The following is a 19,047-nucleotide window of genomic DNA, read 5'->3' as shown; positions in this document are numbered from 1 at the left end:
TAGCAAACTACCCTGTGGCCTTACTTGGGTCATTGCCCATCCTAGAGACAATCTCTGTGACCAGACAGATGGAATGCCTTGGGTGTTCAGAATTGGATCTTCTTCCCACTGTGGAGTAGGATGGAGGGAGATACAGTTTAAAAGGACATGAATTAAGGGTAGGTGACCTATAGTTCCCAAAGGAAAATTGAAGTGTCATTTCCTGGAGAAGGGAGAAAGATTGCCGGACAGGTAGTAATAGCAGATGTCCACTAAAATAATTTTACATGTATTTTTAAAAATTAACTGCTTTCCTTTCCCAATATAAATTACTTTCTACAGTTTGCATGTTGATTTTTCCTTTTTAAAGTGTCTACTATTAATTTATAGAACTTGAAATTTGAACTCTTTGAGTGCACCTATTTGTACTGTTATCACATGTATAAGTACCCATGCTCTGGAGTACTCAGATTTTCCAGCTTTAAATATATTGTATATTTGGCCAGTTTGTTAAAATTGATTATTGGTAATCACACACACATTTTTTGTTGTGTGTGAACTTGATTATATAAACTGCAGTTTATAAATAGTAAATAAATGTTTTAAATATTTAAGTATATGTAGTAAATATGATTACATACTTGATTCTTTAATTATTTTATGTTCAAAAGTCTGTGTAGAAACTACTTAATTTTGAGCATTGTTTAAAAAATAAATAATAATTGTCACTAATTGCTGTTACTGAGTTTTAACTTTAAAACTATAGTTAACATTAATGTCTTGTTTTGTATCTTTATGGATTATTCTGATGATTCATTATATTTTAAGAGAAAATATAATTGATGCAACGTATTATTTACTCCACTTTCTTCTTTTTCATTTAGAAGATGTTAGTAGCTCAATTCAGTGGACATTTGAACTTTATTTGCTAACACTGGTGGCACAGGCTTTAGTTTAGGCAGGCAGGTCTCTCTTCTAAAACTCAACTCCATCGCTTCTTGATGTTGAGCAAGTTACTTAATCTCTCAGAATTTGAGTTTATTTGCAAATGAAAATAGTAATATCTCATAGGGATTTTTTGAGGATTAATTAATATATGCCAAGTGCCTGGGATTTAGCAGGTTCTCATAAATGTGATGGTTGTGTTGTTTTTAAATTATTTATTTGGCTGTGCCAGGTATCAGCTGTGGCACATGAGACCTTTTTTAGTTGTGGCACATGGAATTTTAGTTGCAGCATGTGGAAACCAGTTCCCTGATCAGGGACCAAACCCAGGCCCCCTGCATGGGGATCACAGAGTCTAGGCTGCTGAACCACCAGGGAGTCCCTGAATGTGATTGTTAACAGTGACAATAACAAAAAATAATGTCTGAAAAGAATTTATTTTCCCAACTTGAGAATGTTTAGCCCAGAGAGTTTAAAATATATAGATGTTGGAGGAATTAATTAGATTGTTCTTTATTCAGTTTGTCTAGATTTTAGCGGGTTTTAAATTCTATGTTGAATATATAGCAATAAACTAGAAAACTTTGTTTAAGCTACACAGTTATTAGCAGACTGCCCAATTTGTAAAAATTGCTTAGGCCCATACAGCTTCATATCAAAAAAAACCCAAAAACAACCCAATTGAAAAATGAGCATACTTAAATAGACATTTCTCCAAAGAAGATGCACAGATGGCTAACAGGCACATGAAAAAATGCTCGATATCACTAAGTATTAGAGAAATGCAAATCAAAACTACAATGAGGTATCACCTCACACCAGTCAGAATGGCCATAATTAAAAAGTTTAGCAAATTCCCTGGTGGTCCAGTGATTAGGACTCGGCTCTTTCACTGTTATGGGTCCAAGTTCAGTCCCTGGTCGGGGAACTAAGATCCTGCAAACTGTAGGACATGACCAAAAAAAAAAAAAAAAAAATCTACAAATAAATACTGGAGAGGGTGTGGAGAAAAGGGAACCCTCCTACACTATCATTGGGGATGTAAATTGATACAACCACTGGAGAGAACAACATGGAGTTTCCTTAAATAACAAAGTAGAACTACCGTATGATTGAGCAATCCCACTCCTGAATGCATGTCCGGAGAAAACTCTTAATTAAAAAAGATGCATGCACCCCAGTGTTCATAGCAACACTATTTATAATAGCCAAGACATGGAAGCAACCTAAATGTTCACTGATAGATGAATGGATAGGAAGATGTGGGATGTGTATGTATCGTGGAATATTTCTCAGCCATAAAAAAGAATGAAATAATGCCATTTGCTGCAACATGGATGGGCCTAGAGTTTATTGTATTAAGTGAAGTAGGACAGGGAAAGACAAGTATCATATGATACCATTTGTATGTGGAATCTAAAAAAAATGATACAGATGAACTTATTTATAAAGCAGAAATAGATTCACAGACATAGATAACAAATTTATGGTTACCAAAGGAGATAGTGAGGTGGTGGGGGGAGATAAGTTAGGAGTTTGGGATTAACAGATACATATTAATATATAAAATAGATGAATATCAAGGACCTATATTCAGTAACCTATAGTGGGAAAGAATCTTAAAAAATATATTTATGTATAGCTGAATCACTTTGCTATACAATTGAAACTAACCCAACATTGTAAATCAACTATACTTAAATAAAAAAACACAAAAATAAAGATTGCTTAATTCAAGTATAAGTGTCAGGATGGGGAAATGTATTGAGTAAATTTTACACAAACTCTGAGCGCAATAGAGGTCAGTAAGAGGAAGATAGTTTGTTACTTCACTATAGAAGGGGAGCTAGGCATTGAGCACCTTTGAAAGTTCAGAGCAGAATTTATGGTTACTTTAATAGCTACAAATGATAAAAATGGATTTGTTTTTATTTTAAAGGATAAGTTCAGGATAATACTCCTGCAAAAAAGTAATACTTTGAGAACATGATATACTGGACACCTGCAGGTGGAAAAGATAGCGGTTTAGAATGTTACCGGAAAAACCGAAAGAGGCAACTGTGGAACTGAACAACTGTGAGAAGTGATTGACATCAAATATCATTAATATGGGGTTGGGAGTTTAAGTACTGCTGTATTGGGTGGAGAGGTGTTGGCCTTATTAATGAGAAAATAATCAGCTAGAGCTGGATTACCTTTTTTCCCCCTAAACTAACAGAGTAATCAGTTTTGTTTTTTGCAAATTGTAAAGATTCCTCGCCAACAATAATAAATTTAAGATAGGGTTACTGAGTATGAGAAAAAGGAATAATCTTTAAGATCTTTAAGAGATACATCCTTATCATTCATGTGAGGCATACAAGTAAGGTTTGCATTTTCCTTCAAAATGATTTTAAGTTTCAAATTGGTCATTTAAAACTTAAAATGCCTATCTTAATAATCTTGCTTGTTCAGAGTCAGACAGTTATTGATGTCTATTTATAAGCTCTACTTACCGTTCAGATTTTTCTTTTTAAAGTTTGTTCATTGGGGTTATTGGACTTAAACCAGCAAGCTAAAGTTTACCTTTTAAAAAACTAAACATCTGAAAGTTGTCCACTATCCTAGTAGGATTAAGTGAGCATTCTGTAACATGGCACATGAAGGGCATTAGAATCTAGCTGTAATATAACTTTATCTCTCTACCTTCTCTTCCTGTTCCTTCTCCCATGTTCTAGTCATAGTGAACTACTTTTTGTTCCCCATACGATCTGTGCCTTTTTGTGTCATTATGCCTTTTCTTGGGCTGTTTGTTGTACTGAGAATGCCTCTTCACCATCCTACCATCTTCCAACTGGTGAGTTATTATTCATCTTCAGAAGATTAGATAAATGAGTTGTTCTTCAATTTGTGTATCTCCCTCCACTATCAGGTGGTTATTTGCCTTGGTGGTTCCCATAATATTTATTTTAAAAAAATACTCTTCTTATTTTGTGGAGCAGTTGTATGTATTTTCCTAGAGAATGAGTGATTCTTGATGCCGTAAACAAGGCTTATTCGCCATCATCTCCTGAACACTCAACAGAATACCTGTCTTATGTACAAGCTCAGAACATGTTTGGTGAATAAATGAGTAATTACAATATTTTATCTGCTTTAAAAATCAGAGTAGAAGTAGGATATAATTTAATAGATTAAGTCTGCACTCTGTAACCTTTATCAGACTGATGCATTTAGAGAATTTACTTGGAGATTCCTAGAAAATTCTATCCGCACATTCTGCCATACATCAATTACTTTCTTTCCTTAATATGTATCTAAGCACTGGAAAGAGAGAAATAAAACATTCCATTCATTAAGGAGCTCACAGTCTAGTGGTGGAGACAAACAGATGACTTATAATTAAATTTTATGATAATTAAAATTAAAAATCAGTTTTTTAGTTTTACTAGAGACATTTCAGATGCTCAATAGCCACAAATAACTAGTGGCTACTGTATTGAACACTGCAGATATGAAATATTTCTTTCATTCTGACATATTCTATTTGACAGAACTGTTGTGGAATACTATAAATACACTCAAATCTCAATTTCCTAGTTTCAGATGATAGTTCATTTTCATTTCAATCAAGTGCTTTCCTTGTTCAAATAAAACTTCCTTTTAGATTTGAAATTTGTGTTTTTAAAAATGATCAAGTAGATTCTATTGTAATGTGTTTCAAATAAAGCAACACTACTAATTTTCTCAGGCCTTTAATCTATGATAGCATTTGAATTAAGTAGTTTCATAATTTGATTTTCAACTTAAGGTTGATATCATTTGACTTTCTATCCTAATAATTCCTGAAATGGTAAGGATGCATAATGGTTAAGAGCAATGGCTCTGGGATCAGAGAAACCTCAGAGTTATTGAGGATCAAATAAGGCAATCAAAAGGATGATTCACATGGGGAGCTGGCAGGACAGTGGGTGGGGCATTGAGAATCCTGTATGCAGGTCAGGAAGCAACAGTTAGAACTGGACGTGGAACAGCAGGCTGGTTCCAAATAGGAAAAGGAGTGTGTCAAGGCTGGATATTGTCACCCTGCTTATTTAACTTACATGCAGAGTACATCATGAGAAATGCTGGGCTGGAGGAATCACAATCTGGAATCAAGATTGCAGGAAGAAATATCAATAACCTCAGATATGCAGATCACACCACCTTTATGGCAGAAAGTGAAGAGGAACTAAAGAGCCTCTTGATGAAAGTGAAAGAGGAGAGGGAAAAGTTGGCCTAAAGCTCAACTTTCAGAAAACTAAGATCATGGCATCCGGTCCCATCACTTCATGGCAAATAGATGGGGAAACAGAGGAAACAGCGGCTGACTTTATTTTTGGGGGCTCCAAAATCACTGCAGATGGTGATTGCAGCCATGAAATTAAAAGACGCTTGCTCCTTGGAAGGAAAGTTATGACCAACCCAGACAGCATATTAAAAAGCAGAGACATTACTTTGCCAACAAAGGTCTGTCTAATCAAGGCTATGGTTTTTCCAGTGGTCATGTATTGATGTGAGAGTTGGACTATAAAGAAGGCTGAGCACTGAAGAATTGATGCTTTTGAACTGCAGTGTTGGAGAAGACTCTTGAGAGTCCCTTGGACTGCAAGGAGATTCAACCAGTCCATCCTAAAGGAGATCAGTCCTGGGTGTTCATTGGAGGGACTGATGTTGAAGCTGAAACTCCAATACTTTGGCCACCTGATGCGAAGAGTTGACTCATTTGAAAAGACCCTGATGCTGGGAAAGATTGAGGGCAGGAGGAGAAGGGGATGACAGAGAATGAGATGATTGGATGGCATCACCAACTTGATGGACATGGGTTTGGGTGGGCTCTGGGAGTTGGTGATGGACAGGGAGGCCTGGCATGCTGTGGTTCATGGGGTCACAAAGAGTTGGACACGACTGAGCGACTGAACTGAACTGAACTCAGAAGTGCACACAATTTAAAACTTTTGAATTGTTTATTTCTGGAATTTTGCATTTAATATTCTTGGATCAGTGTTGACCATGGGTAACTGAAACCACAAAGAGCCAAACTGCAAGTAAATGGGGACTTGTGTACTCAGAACAGTTTTGCCTCAGTAGTGAGGTAAATTAGCTTTAAACTAAATACTGCTCTGGCCTAGCCTAAAAAATTTAAAAGCAAGACTTGAAACAGTCAGACTCCTCCAAGTAACTTATTCATGTCCCAGAACTAAGCTCAAGAATAGGTTCAGGAATACAAAAATATCCAGCACCCAAAAATGTAAAATTCACAGTGTCTGGCATCCAATCAGAAATTACTAGGTATGCAAAGGAGCAGGAAAATATGGCTCATAATGAAAAAAATAAAAGCTGAAACAGAAGTGACATGGGTGATAGAATTAGTGGAGAGGGATGGTAAAACAGTTTTTTATAACTGTATTCCATATGCTTAAAAACGCAAAGAAAGATTGAATGTGTTAATTAGAAACATGGAAGATACAGGTAACATCCCCAACTTAATGGATATGAATTTGAGCAAACTCCAAGGGATAATAGAGGGTAGAGGAACCTGGCATGCTTCAGTCCATGGGGTCACAAAGAGTCAGACACGACTTAGCAACTGAACAAGAACAGAAGCAAAGCTATAGGTGGAAACTACAATGGCTGAGATGAAAGACAGACTTGATGTTATTAATGGCAGGTTAGACCTGGAAGAAGAAAACTTAAGCCAAGGCTTATGAATTATACAAAATTATCTATGAAGAGTTCTTGCTAAAAGTACTTAATTTTACTCTGATCAAACTTTCAGGTGTAACTTCTAGTTTACAGGAAATAAAAGGACTAGAGAAATATTTAAACCATGCTACAAGGCAACCATTAGATAAATCCAGAGTTTGAGAAATACGATTCAGATGTCCTGTTCTGTTAAAAATTTAGGATTGTGCTGTGATTGCATAATGTGCTGAATATACTTAATATAACCTTAAGATGGTAAATTTTGTGTCTATTTTACCACTGTTTTAAAAAATTTACCGTTTAAAAAGACATTTAAAAGTATACAATTGAGAGGCATAAGGTGTATCTGCACTGTTGTGCAATTAACACCACCATTCATTTCTGGAATTTTTCTCTTCTTCTCAAACAGAAAACTTTTATACTCATTAAAAAGTAACTCTCCACTATGGAAAACAGTGTGGAGATTCCTTAAAAAACTGGAAATAGAACTGCCATATGACCCAGCAATACCACTTCTGGGCATACACACTGAGGAAACCAGATCTGAAAGAGACACGTGCACCCCAATGTTCATTGCAGCACTGTTTATAATAGCCAGGACATGGAAGCAACCTAGATGCCCATCAGCAGACGAATGGATAAGGAAGCTGTGGTACATATACACCATGGAATATTACTCAGCCATTAAAAAGAATTCATTTGAATGAGTTCTAATGAGATGGATGAAACCGGAGCCCATTATACAGAGTGAAGTAAGCCAGAAAGATAAAGAACATTACAGCATACTAACACATATATATGGAATTTAGAAAGATGGTAACGATAACCCTATATGCAAAACAGAAAATGAGACACAGATGTACAGAACAGACTTTTGGACTCTGTGGGAGAAGGCGAGGGTGGGATGTTTCAAGAGAACAGCATGTATATTATCTATGGTGAAACAGATCACCAGCCCAGGTGGGATGCATGAGACAAGTGCTTGGGCCTGGTGCACTGGGAAGACCCAGAGGAATCGGGTGGAGAGGGGGGATGGGGATGGGGAATACATGTAACTCCATGGCTGATTCATGTCAATGTATGACAAAACCCACTGAAATGTTGTGAAGTAATTAGCCTCCAACTAATTAAAAAAAAAAGAAAGATAACAGAACTGAGGACAGAATTCAAAATAAAAGGAAAAAAAAAGAAACCTTCATGGAAAAAAGAAAACTCTCTACTTCCTTCCTTCCACCAACCTCTGGCCTCAGCTTATTACTTTGTTTCTGCTGTAGGTTCATCATGTATGTGGAATCATAGAATATTTGCCTTTTTGTGATTGATGTGTTTCACTTAATGTAAGATTTAAAGGTTCATGCCTGTTGTAGGATGTATCAGAATTTTCTTTTTCCAGTTTTTAGAATTGTGGTAGAATACATACACACAAAAATTAACATAGTAACCAATTTTAAGTGTACAGTTTGCGCTTTCCTTGTGGCTCAGCTGGTAAAGAATCCCCCTGCAATGTGGGAGACCTGGGTTTGATCCCTGAGTTGGGAAGATCCCCTGGAGAAGGGAAAGGCTACCCCCTCCAGTATTCTGGCCTGAAGAATTCCATGGACTGTATAGTCCATGGGGTCACAAAGTGTCAGACATGACTGAGCAACTTTCACTTTCACTTAGTGGTATTAAGTACATTCAGGTTATTGTGAAACCGTCATCCCTGTCAGGAACTGTTTTCATCTTGCAAAAGTGAAATGCTGCATCCACTAAGTAACAACTCCAGTGCCTCATCCATCTAACTCCTGGCAACCACAATTCTTTCAGTCCATGAGTTTGACTACTCTAAGGTGGCTTATGTGGCCTCCCAGGTGGCTCAATGGTAAAGAATCCACTTGCCAATGCAGAAGAGGCAAGAGACACAAGTTTGATCCCTAGATTGGGAAGATCCCCTGGAGTAGGAAATGGCAACCCACTTCTGTATTCTTGCCTGGAAAGTCCCATGGGCATAGAAGCCTGGTGGGCTGTAGTCCATAGGGTCGCAAAGTTGGGTGTGACTGAGCAACTGAGTGTGTGTGCGCACACACACACGACTCAGATCTTTTTCTGACTGATTTATTTCAGTTAGCATAATGTCATCAAAATTCATACATGTTGTAGGATGTTTCAGGATTTCATTCCTTTTAAGGCTGAGTAATGTTCCTTTGTACTTCTACACCACATTTTGTTTACCTATTCATGTTCACGAACACTTGGGTTGCTTCTACCTTTTGGCTGTTGTGAGAAATGCTGCTATGAGCATGGATGTACAAAAACCTATTCAAGTCCCTGTTTTCAGTTATTTTGGATATATACACCAGAGTGGGATTGCTGAATCATATAGTAATTCTGTTTAATTTTTTGAAGAATTGCCATACCATTTTTTGTAGTGGCTGCACCGTCTTACATTCCCATTAGTAGTGCACAAGGATGATACATAAATGCCATTCTACTGGATGTGGATAAATTTTATGTTATGTTTAGCTAATAAGATTAGGGTTGTGAGGCGAGAAAAAGGTTATGTGTAAAGAAACTTTTAGATTAGAGAGACTTCAAAAAAATACCAAAGATACCTCATTTTTGTGTGGATCCTTGTTTGAAAAACCAAATATATGTTTTATGGAAGTTTGAATATGTACTATTAATAGTATTGAAAGATATTAGGAAGTTGCTATTAATTTGAGTAAGTATGACAATGGTATTGTAGCTATGTAGGAAAATATTATTAAAGTATTTAGGGGTAGAGTTTTAGTGTCTGTAACTTTGAAGTGGTGGGTTTAAAAATTAACTTGATAGACATAAATAGATAGATGAAGAAAATAGATGAAATGTTAATTGTTCAGTTTAGGTATGATGTTCACAATAGTATTCTTTGAAATTTTCTGAGTGTTTGAAAGTTTTTAAATGAGCTGCAAAGGTTTGATGTTATATTTTTATTTTCTGGAGAAGCCATTTTAAATTTGCTTTTACTTTTATAAGTAATTTACTTTAATCCTTAGTACTTTTATTTTCTCTCTCCTCTTTAAAATTAGTTTCTCTTTATAATTGAGTTTATTGGGCTTTGTCTTCCAGATACTGCATTCTTATTTTGTTAGTTTCCTAAGTATGCAATTAGTGTGCATCTTAAGAAGTGACTTTTGTGTTCATCTTGACCAATGGAATATGCATTCTTCATGTATACCCCAGATTTTGAAGGAGCAATTCAACTGTCAAAGCATTGGATGACTCCTGTTACACATTTAACCCAGAGGTTTTAATATCATGCTTTATAGGAACATGGCTGTTAATTCACTGACAATTTCTTTCCTAACTGCATATTTTCTTTAAGCTCAGATTAAAGTCTCTGTTCAGCTTCTAGGTTCTGTGTGTACTATATGTATTAGGATTCATGAAGTATAAATTTTTGGTTAAGAGGATAGAGGACAGAATATTGTTATTGTGGGAAACCTAGGATTCTACTGTAAGAAACATTCTAACCTGTGAGTCTGGGTGGTGATTATTTAACTTGTTTACTAATCAGTTTCCAGAATATGAAGGATTTCCAGCTTTATTTCTATAGTCTATGGTGGGAAGAGAATTAGACAAGGAGTTACAGGATCTGGTTTGTTTCCAACTTTGCTACTAAGTATCTTTGTCATCTTGATGAAGTTGCTTGAAGTATCATCTTCTCTGGCCTGTTTCCTCTCATACTGAAAATTTGAAAATTTCTGAGGTCTCTTTTAGCTCTTAATATTCTGTTATATTGATCTTTTTTTCTTTCTTCATATTTTATCTCAGTGTTTGCAAGGGTATTGGGGCACACTGAGTACTGAATGCTCTTGATTGTGGCAGCCTGAATACTGAATCTGTTTGTCAAAATGTGTGAGTTCCCTTTTCTATTTAAATAACAACAAAAGCCTTTGTCTTTTTAACCCGTCGATTGCCCTACTTTTTATGGCAACAGGAACTTCTTATTTATACTGAAAAATACATTTATTTTAATTCTTCCTTTTGTATAGTAAAATAGACATGTGAAGTAAAGTAGTAGGTTATGTTATACAAGATAGTCTTTGTTTGCCCCCACTGTTACTTTACCCTTCTCCATCCTACTTCATGCTCCAGGAAGCTGACCTTTATGGACTACACACTATGCTCCATTCGCTCTGGTATCCAGTAGGGTTTGGCTAATGACAGAGGGTGGAGAGTGAGTCTGGGTATATATGTTTTTTGGTGCCCTCTTTGTAGGTTGGTAATTATGACTGGCCCCTGAACAATGTGAGGTTAGGGACATCGATACCCACCCAACCCTAAACAGTTGAAAATCCACATAGAACTATTGAATCCCCCAAAACTTAATTACTAGAAGCCTACTGTTGACCCATGTTAGAAGGCAGAGATACTGAATAATATCTTCTGGACTGAGAAGAAACTTTGAGACCAAAAACAAAGCAGGCAGCTCCATAAAGTGCACTGATGAAGTTTATTTATAGCTGCATGACATGCTGCCATAAGGGGTACAGGGGAATTCAAAGGACCCAAAGCTAAAAATAGAATCTGACTACTATGTTGTAATATGTATTAGAATTTCATTTCTGTTTAAGGCTAAATAATCCATTATATGTATACAACATACTTTGGGTTTCTGTTGATGAACATTTGGGCTCTTGCCACCTTTTGGCTATTGTGAGTGGTGCTGCTGTGTATTCTTTTAGGTATAAGCTTAGGGTTGCAGTTGCTGGATCACATGGTACTTCTACATTTGACTTTTGCATTTTACATTCTTTTTTATTTTACATTCTTAGCAAATGTGTACAAGGGTCCAGTTTCTTCATATTTTCTCCAACACTTGTCATTTTCTGCTTTTTGTTTGTTTGCTTTTGTTTTTTGGTAATACCCATTTCCCTAATGACTAATAATGTTGAGCATTTTTTCATGTGCTTGTTGACCATATGTATATCTTCCTTGGAGACATATCTGTTGAAATCCTTTGTCCATTTTTTAATTGAGTTGTTCATTTTTTTTCTTGTTGTAATAGATAGTTTTGAGTCAAAATACAAGGTTTCTTAGAAATGGTGAAGTGATTCCATGGATTTGAAATGGTTTTTAGACTAGAAGAAAACAAGTGTCCATTTCCTTAATTAGATAGCAAGGATAGATAATAGATAAATTTATTATTAGAGCCTTACTTTGCATAAATGTTTGCTTTAAAAGGAATATATTTAGGTGTTATATGTTTATGTAACATTCTAGTGAAATTTATGTTGAAAAGTATAGCTTTTATTTGAATTATCACTTTCAGCAGCATTCTCTTATGTTACCTTCCAAACAAACATTTTTTCATCATTTACTGCATGTTAGGTATGGTGCTCAGCATTTGGCATTTTCTCATGTAATTCTCCTCAAAGTTCTTTGCAGTAAGTGTTACTACCCCTGTTTTATGGAAGCACAAAGTTGCCAAAGTCAGAAACACAGGTCTTACTGACTTCAAAATTAATGGCCAGTAAGAGGTCGAGTTAGTAAGGTCTGGTATCTAAAATTAATTAACTAGATAACCCTGAATTAGACACAACTGTCTGGGCCTCAGTTTATTAAAACAAAGCAGAACAAAACAAAATATATAATACAGATTTATATACATGTTTAGAACTTTGTGATGTTCTAATTTTGCTTTAATTAAATTCTTAAGTTTAAAACAACATTTTCAAGTAAATAAGTGAAAGTCCAAAATCACTGCAGATGGTGACTGCAGCCAAGAAATTAAAAGATGCTTGCTCCTTGGAAAAAAAAGCTCTGACAAACCTAAACAGCATATTAAAAAGCAGGATCATCACTTTGCTGACAAAGGTATATATATATATGGATTTTCCAGTAGTTATGTACAGGTGTGAGAGTTGGACCACCACAAAGAAAGCTGAGTGCCATAGAATTGATGCTTTCGAACTATAATGCTGGCGAAGACTCCTGAGAATCCCTTGAACAGCAAGGAGATCAAACCAGTCAGTCCTAAAGGTAGTCAATCCTGAATTTCCATTGGAGGGACTGATGCTGAAGCTGAAGCTCCAATACTTTGGCCACCTAATTCAAAGAGCCAACTCATTGGTTAAGACTCATCATGCTGGGAAAGATTGAGGGCCAGAGGAGAAAAGGGTGAGAAAGGATGAGGTGGTTGGGTAGTATCACTGACTCAATGGACATGAGTTTGAGCAAACTCAAGGAGATAGTAAAGGACAGGGAAGCCTGGCGTGCTGCAGTCCATAGGGTCGCAAAGAGTGGGACCTGACTGAACAACAGCAATAGTTTTGTTTTAATTAAATCCCAAAGTTTAAAACAACATCTTCAAGTAAATAAGTGAAAGTCTTAAAAAAAAAGGGTAAATAGAAATTGGAGTAAAGGTTAAAAAAAGAAAAAGAAAAGCAGCCTGTGAAATATCTAATATTACTGTCAGCCTAGCAGGTTTGTTTCTAGAGAGAACATAAATATAGACAGATTGTTATAAAAGAGTATCAATAAAGATGTCTGTTGCTGTGAATACTAAAAAATTCCACTGAAGTTGTTATTTATGTAGAAAGAGACTTCCTTTGGCAGAAATGTATATTATTCTTACAGATTGGCCTGTACTGCCGATCAATCCTTTGCTGTTGAATGAGACTCTGAGAAACATGTCATGAACTCAGAGTTGTGACATGGACAGTTGAGTTCTGACATGGAATTATTATTACATTTTAATCATGTACCTCATTTTCCATTTCTGGAAATTGAGTATAATGCAAATGGGAGAGTATTCATTGGAGCATTTTAAAATATAAAGTTCTCTGAAAATGCAAGGTGACATTCTTTTAAAATATTGATTCCTTCATTCTGTCTTCACATATCATTTCTATATCACAGTAGGATTTAGAGCTTTTAATTTAATAGTGGAAGTGAAAGTGTTAGTTGCTCAGCCCTGTCCGACTCTATGCAACCCTGTGAACTGTAACCCATCAGGCTCCTTTGTCCATGGAATTCTCCAGGCAAGAATGCTGAAGTGGGTTTCCAATTCCCTTCTCTAGAGGATCTTCCCAACACAGGGATGAAGCCTGGGTCTCCTGGATTGCGGGCTCTTTACTATTTGAGCCACTGGGAAGCCCATAAAATATTCTTTTTTCTATGGTATATATTGTTGTTGATTGAAAATTTATGTTTTCCTTATTTTAAAAAAATGTACTCTTTGTGGAATCAGTCTCAGCTTTTTGTAAAGTTGGATTTAGTCAACTACTATTTTTGCTATACATTCCCATGTTATACTTTATGAGCAAAGCAAACAGACTTAACAATGAATGAATTCAATGATTAGCAAATCGTGAATGAGGTTATGGTTGTAGGTTTATATAGACCATTTAGGTTTTTTCTGTTGTATGAGTAGTTTAACTCAGTCTAATATTAGCTTTTGAATGGTTGAGTATCATTAAGAAAGAATTTTATATTGTATATTTCACATATAGCTATGGCATATAGCATATATAAAGAAAAGTACATGAAACAGCTATGTACACTTTTTTTTTTTTTGTACACTTTAAATAATAATTTTAAAAAGTGAATCATGTAGGTAGCATCACTCAGGCCAAAAATAACATTTCCATCACCCCAGAAGTCCCCGATATGCCCTTCCTTGATCACACATCCTGTTATGTGTTGGCTTGTTATGATTTCACTTACTTGTTTATGGCTTAAGTGAAGCTGTTTTGATCTAAGGGTGAATTTGTTTACATTGGGGAGGCTGTGTCAAGATGATATCATCAAAATTTTTGTGCTGCTGAGTGCTTGTTGATGTGAACATATGGAGGAGAGACTATGTCATAATGAACATTTAAACTTTAAATACCAAGAACTTGAGAGGACTTACTGAGAATGTTCAATCTGGGCAAGGCTACTCTTTACTGATCTAAAATAGCTCTCCAAAGACGTGCTGTAGCAAGGCTGCTCTTTGCCAGCAGTGATGAAAACTGTGCAGTCATCCTGTGAAGGAGATATCTTGTCCGCCAACACTAGTGCCTTCCTTCCACTAACATCCAGCTCTAGCAACAAGGGATTTCAGTTTGCACTGGCAGCTCTTGGTTGACTAAGCTGACTCTTCTGAAAACCAACAAGGTTCACCTTGGCTTAATTTGGACTTTTATTTCTTCATCTCTTCTTTGTCTGGAAAAATAGTGTAATCATTTGAATCAATTATCCAAAGCAGTCTACCATTGATTTGGGGTATGTTATTTCTTTTATTTACATATAAAGAGACATTATCCTGTATGCTGTTGGCTTGTGACATATTATCATGTAATTCCTGCAGTGAACCTGGGTTAAATAAGTTATTGGCAGAGACAGTCTCAGTCTCTGAACATAATTTGCTAAAACAATTTATCTCTTCAGGAGATAAATTATCCTCCAGAATTTTGATGATAATCATGATTATGTGTATCCTTAAACACTTAGTTTTGTCTGTTTTTTGAACTTTATATAGATGAAGTCTACCTGTTTATATTCTTTTATGATATGCTTCTCCAATGAACATTATATTTATGAGGCTTATCGTGTGTTACTTGTAAAGCATTTTGAGGGGGATATAAATTTTCCAAAGTTAATTTAGTAATTCCTTTTAAAAAATGTTTTATTTTGAAGTAAAAGTGTGTAAAAAATTAAGGTACACGTAAATGACTATGACATGAATCCCTGTTTATTCATTTATCTGCATTAGGAATTAGGACATGTTTATCCCTTTAACTGTTGATGGACATTTGGGTTATTGCTAGTTTTGATTGTTACAAACACATTGCTATGAACATTCCTGTTTGTATCTCAGAATATGTTTGAACTTTTCTACAATAAAATTTCAGGGTTAGGAACTTCCCTGGTGGTCCAGTCATTAAGAATCTGCCTTCCAGTGCAGGGGTCATGGGTTCAAGTGCTGGTCAGGGAACTAAAAACCCATGGGCCATAGGGCGACTAAGCCTGTGTGCCGCAACTAGAGAAGCTCAAAGTGCTACAACTAGAGAAAGCCCACAGACCTCAACGAAGACTCAGCATAGCAAAAAAAGAAAAAAATTTCAGGGTTAAAGGTGTTCATGTTTTCTGTTTATCAAGATAATGTCAAAGTTTTCAAAAGTGATTAAACCAGTGTACAGTTCCAACATCAAGTGTGACAGTTCCTATTGCTCCACATCTTCCCAGGTGACACTAGTGGTAAAGAAGCTGCCTGCCAGTGCAGGAGACGGAGGAGACACAGGTCCAGTCCCTGGGCCGGGAAGAGCCCCTGGAGAAGGGCAGCTTCGTTGTTTATCAACACTTGGTCAATCCTTTGTCTGTAACTTCCCACTTCCACTGTCACTTGACTTTTAAATGTAAAACTCAGATGTCATTTCATGTGGTTAATTTCTATAATTTTTGTGTGTATTTGAAAAGAATGTGTAATATGCAGCTGTTCAGTATTCTGTTATGTGTTCATTACATTAAGTTGTTGATCATGTTGATAAAAATATTTTATATCCATACTGGTTTTTAAAATATTTCTCCTGATGTGTTTTTTCTTATCCTGCACAATTATTTTTATAAGGTAATAATGTGTAGTTGTGTTATTTGAGTCTAATATATTGTGTTGCAGGGCATTGAAGATAGCTTTTTTTTTTTCAGCTTTAAATTTTTGGTTCAAAGTAATTATTTTAAGCTGTTTTGGAAATTAACAGAAGCGTTAGGACTATATGTGATAAAGATATTATTCTTGTGATGTATTGTTATCATGCCAGTACATTACATATTTCAGTTCTAGCTTAAAAATCTTAAAGGTTTGAGAAATACATTTTTTTAATTTGACAATAGCCATCCTAATAGGTGTGAAATATATCATTGTGGTGTTGATTTACATTTTCCCAATGACTAATGATGTCGAGCATCTTTTCATGTACTTATTGGCCATCTGTGTGTCTTCTTGGAAAAATGTTCAAATTCTTTGCCCATTTTTGAGTTGGATTATTCTTTTTTTGTTGTTCAGATGTAGGAGTTCTTTATATATTCTGGATATTAATCCTTTTTTGCAAATATTTTCTCTCTCTGTGTGGGTTGTGTTTTCATTCTCTTGGTATTCTAATTTCATGCACAAAAGTTTTTTATTTTGATGAAGTCAATATATTTTTTTCAATATATATATTTTTTTCTTTTGTTACCTTTGCTCTTGATGTTCAATCCAAGGAGCCATTGCCAAACTCAGTATTATAAAGATTTTTCCCTGTGTTTTCTTCTAAGGGTTTTGCAGCTTTAGCTCTTATGCGTAAATCTATGGTGAATTTTAAGTTAATTTCTGCATATGGTGTAAGCTAAGAGTTCATCTTCATTCTTTGGCATGTGGACATGTAGTTTTTCCACACTATTTGTTGAAAAGAGGTCATCTCTTTGTTGAATAGTCTTGGCACCCTTGCTGAAAATCAGTTGACCATATATGTGGAGGTTTATTGTTGGGCTATTTTATGCCATTAGAATATACATGTCTGTCTTTATGCCATATCATACTGTTTTGATAGCTATAGCTTTGTAGTAGGTTTTGAAATCAGAAAGTAAGGGGTCACCAACTTTGTTCATCTTGTTTTCCAAGATTGTTTAGGCTATTTGGGGTCCCTTGAGATTCCACATGAATTTTTAAAAAAGAGTTTACTTTTTTTTTAAAAAGAGCTCTTTTATGTTTAAAGCAAAATCCAGAAGAAGGTACAGAGATTTCCCATATATCTTCTGCCCTTATGCATATTTTTCATGGTTTTCATGTGATTCTTTTCCCCTTTCTTGTTGTTCTGCATTGCTTTTGGGGAAAATATTGGGAGATAGGAATGTAGGCATTCTCTAATGACTTCAGCAACTCCTGTTTGTTGTCTTAAAATCGTATATATGCAAACCTTAACCTAATACTTTATACTTTGGTTTGTTGATAAAGATTACATTTTATATTCTGAGAGTTGACAGAAAATTCCAAGTGAATAATCAAATATTGGTTAACAGCACATTATTGGATTATCCTATAATAATTGTTTAAACAGAAATATTTTAAGTGGAATTTTTTGTTATATATGAGGATTTTGTGACTGCTGGTGTTGCCAAAAATATAGCTAAGTCACCATAAAATTTTTGAGGCTTAGGGCTTGAAATTGAAATGTATCTTAATTTTGGATAAACCAAAGATGTTTAGAGGAGGTGGAGAGTTAAAAATGGTTCTCCACAGTGCATCTTCTAGACTGCTTCTCTTCCTCTTCACTTCTACAGACCCTGTCCTTTGCTTGTACAAGTCAGTACTGTCTTGGCACTAATTTCTTTTAGAGCAATGCTTGGCTTTCCTTACTGATAAGTAATTTTTTTTTTCATTCGATAGTTTTCTATAATGGTTCTTCAGTACATTAAAACTATTTGTTTACCATTATAACTCCATAAGTACCTAATTTCCAAGACTTGAATCAAAAGTTGGAGACGTTCTTTTATTTTAAGAAATGTTAAGTATTGGAAGAAACTTATTCATTTCAATACTTTAGCACATACTAGTGGTTTTAGAAAATTTATATTGATTACCATTATTTGTGTAGTTTCCTGGATGGTGTTTTTTGTTTTAAATAGACTGCCTTTGTTCTTTTATGTAGTTGTTCAAGGAAGGGAGATTGCTACTCTTCATTTCTTCTTCCCTCCCTCATGAGAAGTGAGTTTCAGGTTTTATAATTGCAATAAAAAAAAACTGTGTGTGTGTGTGTGCAGTGCAGGTGTGTGTGTGTGTAGTGCAGGTATGTGTGTGTGTTTTTAGAAAGTGAACTTTGGAGGTTCTTAGATGATTGAAGGAATGTTTCACAGAGTTTCAGGGAGTTGAATACTATGAGATATTGACTTGCTTTTCTGTAGCATCTTCATTTAGCAAGAATATGTACAAAAGTTCTGTGTAAAACCTAACATTTCTGTGACATGATTCTTGTGCATAGTTTTTTTTTTTTTTTTTTTTTTTTACTATTAGTGACTTCTATGACTTAAATTAACTTTACATTCCCCACATCATTAAAATAGTTCTTTCTCTGCTGTTGAAAAATACTCACTTCTCAGAACAGAATGAGCTGAAGTGTGAAGTTTCCTTATTTATACTGTCAGTAATGTCACTTTGAGGTATGAAAATGCATCTTTTCTAGACATGAATGTTAATCTCTACTGTGGTTTGGCAGTCATCCTGGTGTCTTCATTGCGGAACTTTCAATCTGATTCATTTCATCTAAAGGGAAATGTATGCAGATGTTTTAAAAAGGTATTTGGCATAATTAAAATCTGACATATTACTGCATTTTTAGACGTGTCATAGTTGTACAGCAAAGATTATATTTCTGGTAGCTTCTAAGACAGTGTATTTAGCCAAGATCTTTTGTA

At 35.3% G+C, this 19,047-nt stretch overlaps 1 protein-coding gene across 5 annotated transcripts in view; it reads left to right on the top strand.

The window, feature by feature from the left end:
- The window catches only part of MICU1 (mitochondrial calcium uptake 1), a 214,504-nt gene that overhangs the window by 2,657 nt on the left and 192,800 nt on the right, over positions 1-19,047 (top strand). Inside the window, exon 1 of one of the 5 annotated variants that reach the window (XM_043926755.1) lies at positions 14,731-14,880. The exons of the other annotated variants lie outside the window; for them this stretch is intronic. The gene's annotated coding sequence lies outside the window, so the exon portion shown is untranslated. Of the gene's footprint in view, positions 1-14,730; positions 14,881-19,047 lie in introns of those variants that run through there. 5 annotated transcript variants of the gene reach the window in all.

The sequence above is a fragment of the Cervus elaphus genome, chromosome 15, assembly GCF_910594005.1.
Source record: "Cervus elaphus chromosome 15, mCerEla1.1, whole genome shotgun sequence".
Classification (NCBI taxonomy): domain Eukaryota; kingdom Metazoa; phylum Chordata; class Mammalia; order Artiodactyla; family Cervidae; genus Cervus; species Cervus elaphus.
The sequence above is the reverse complement of the archived record's forward strand: the minus strand, read 5'-3'. Positions and strand labels throughout refer to the sequence as shown.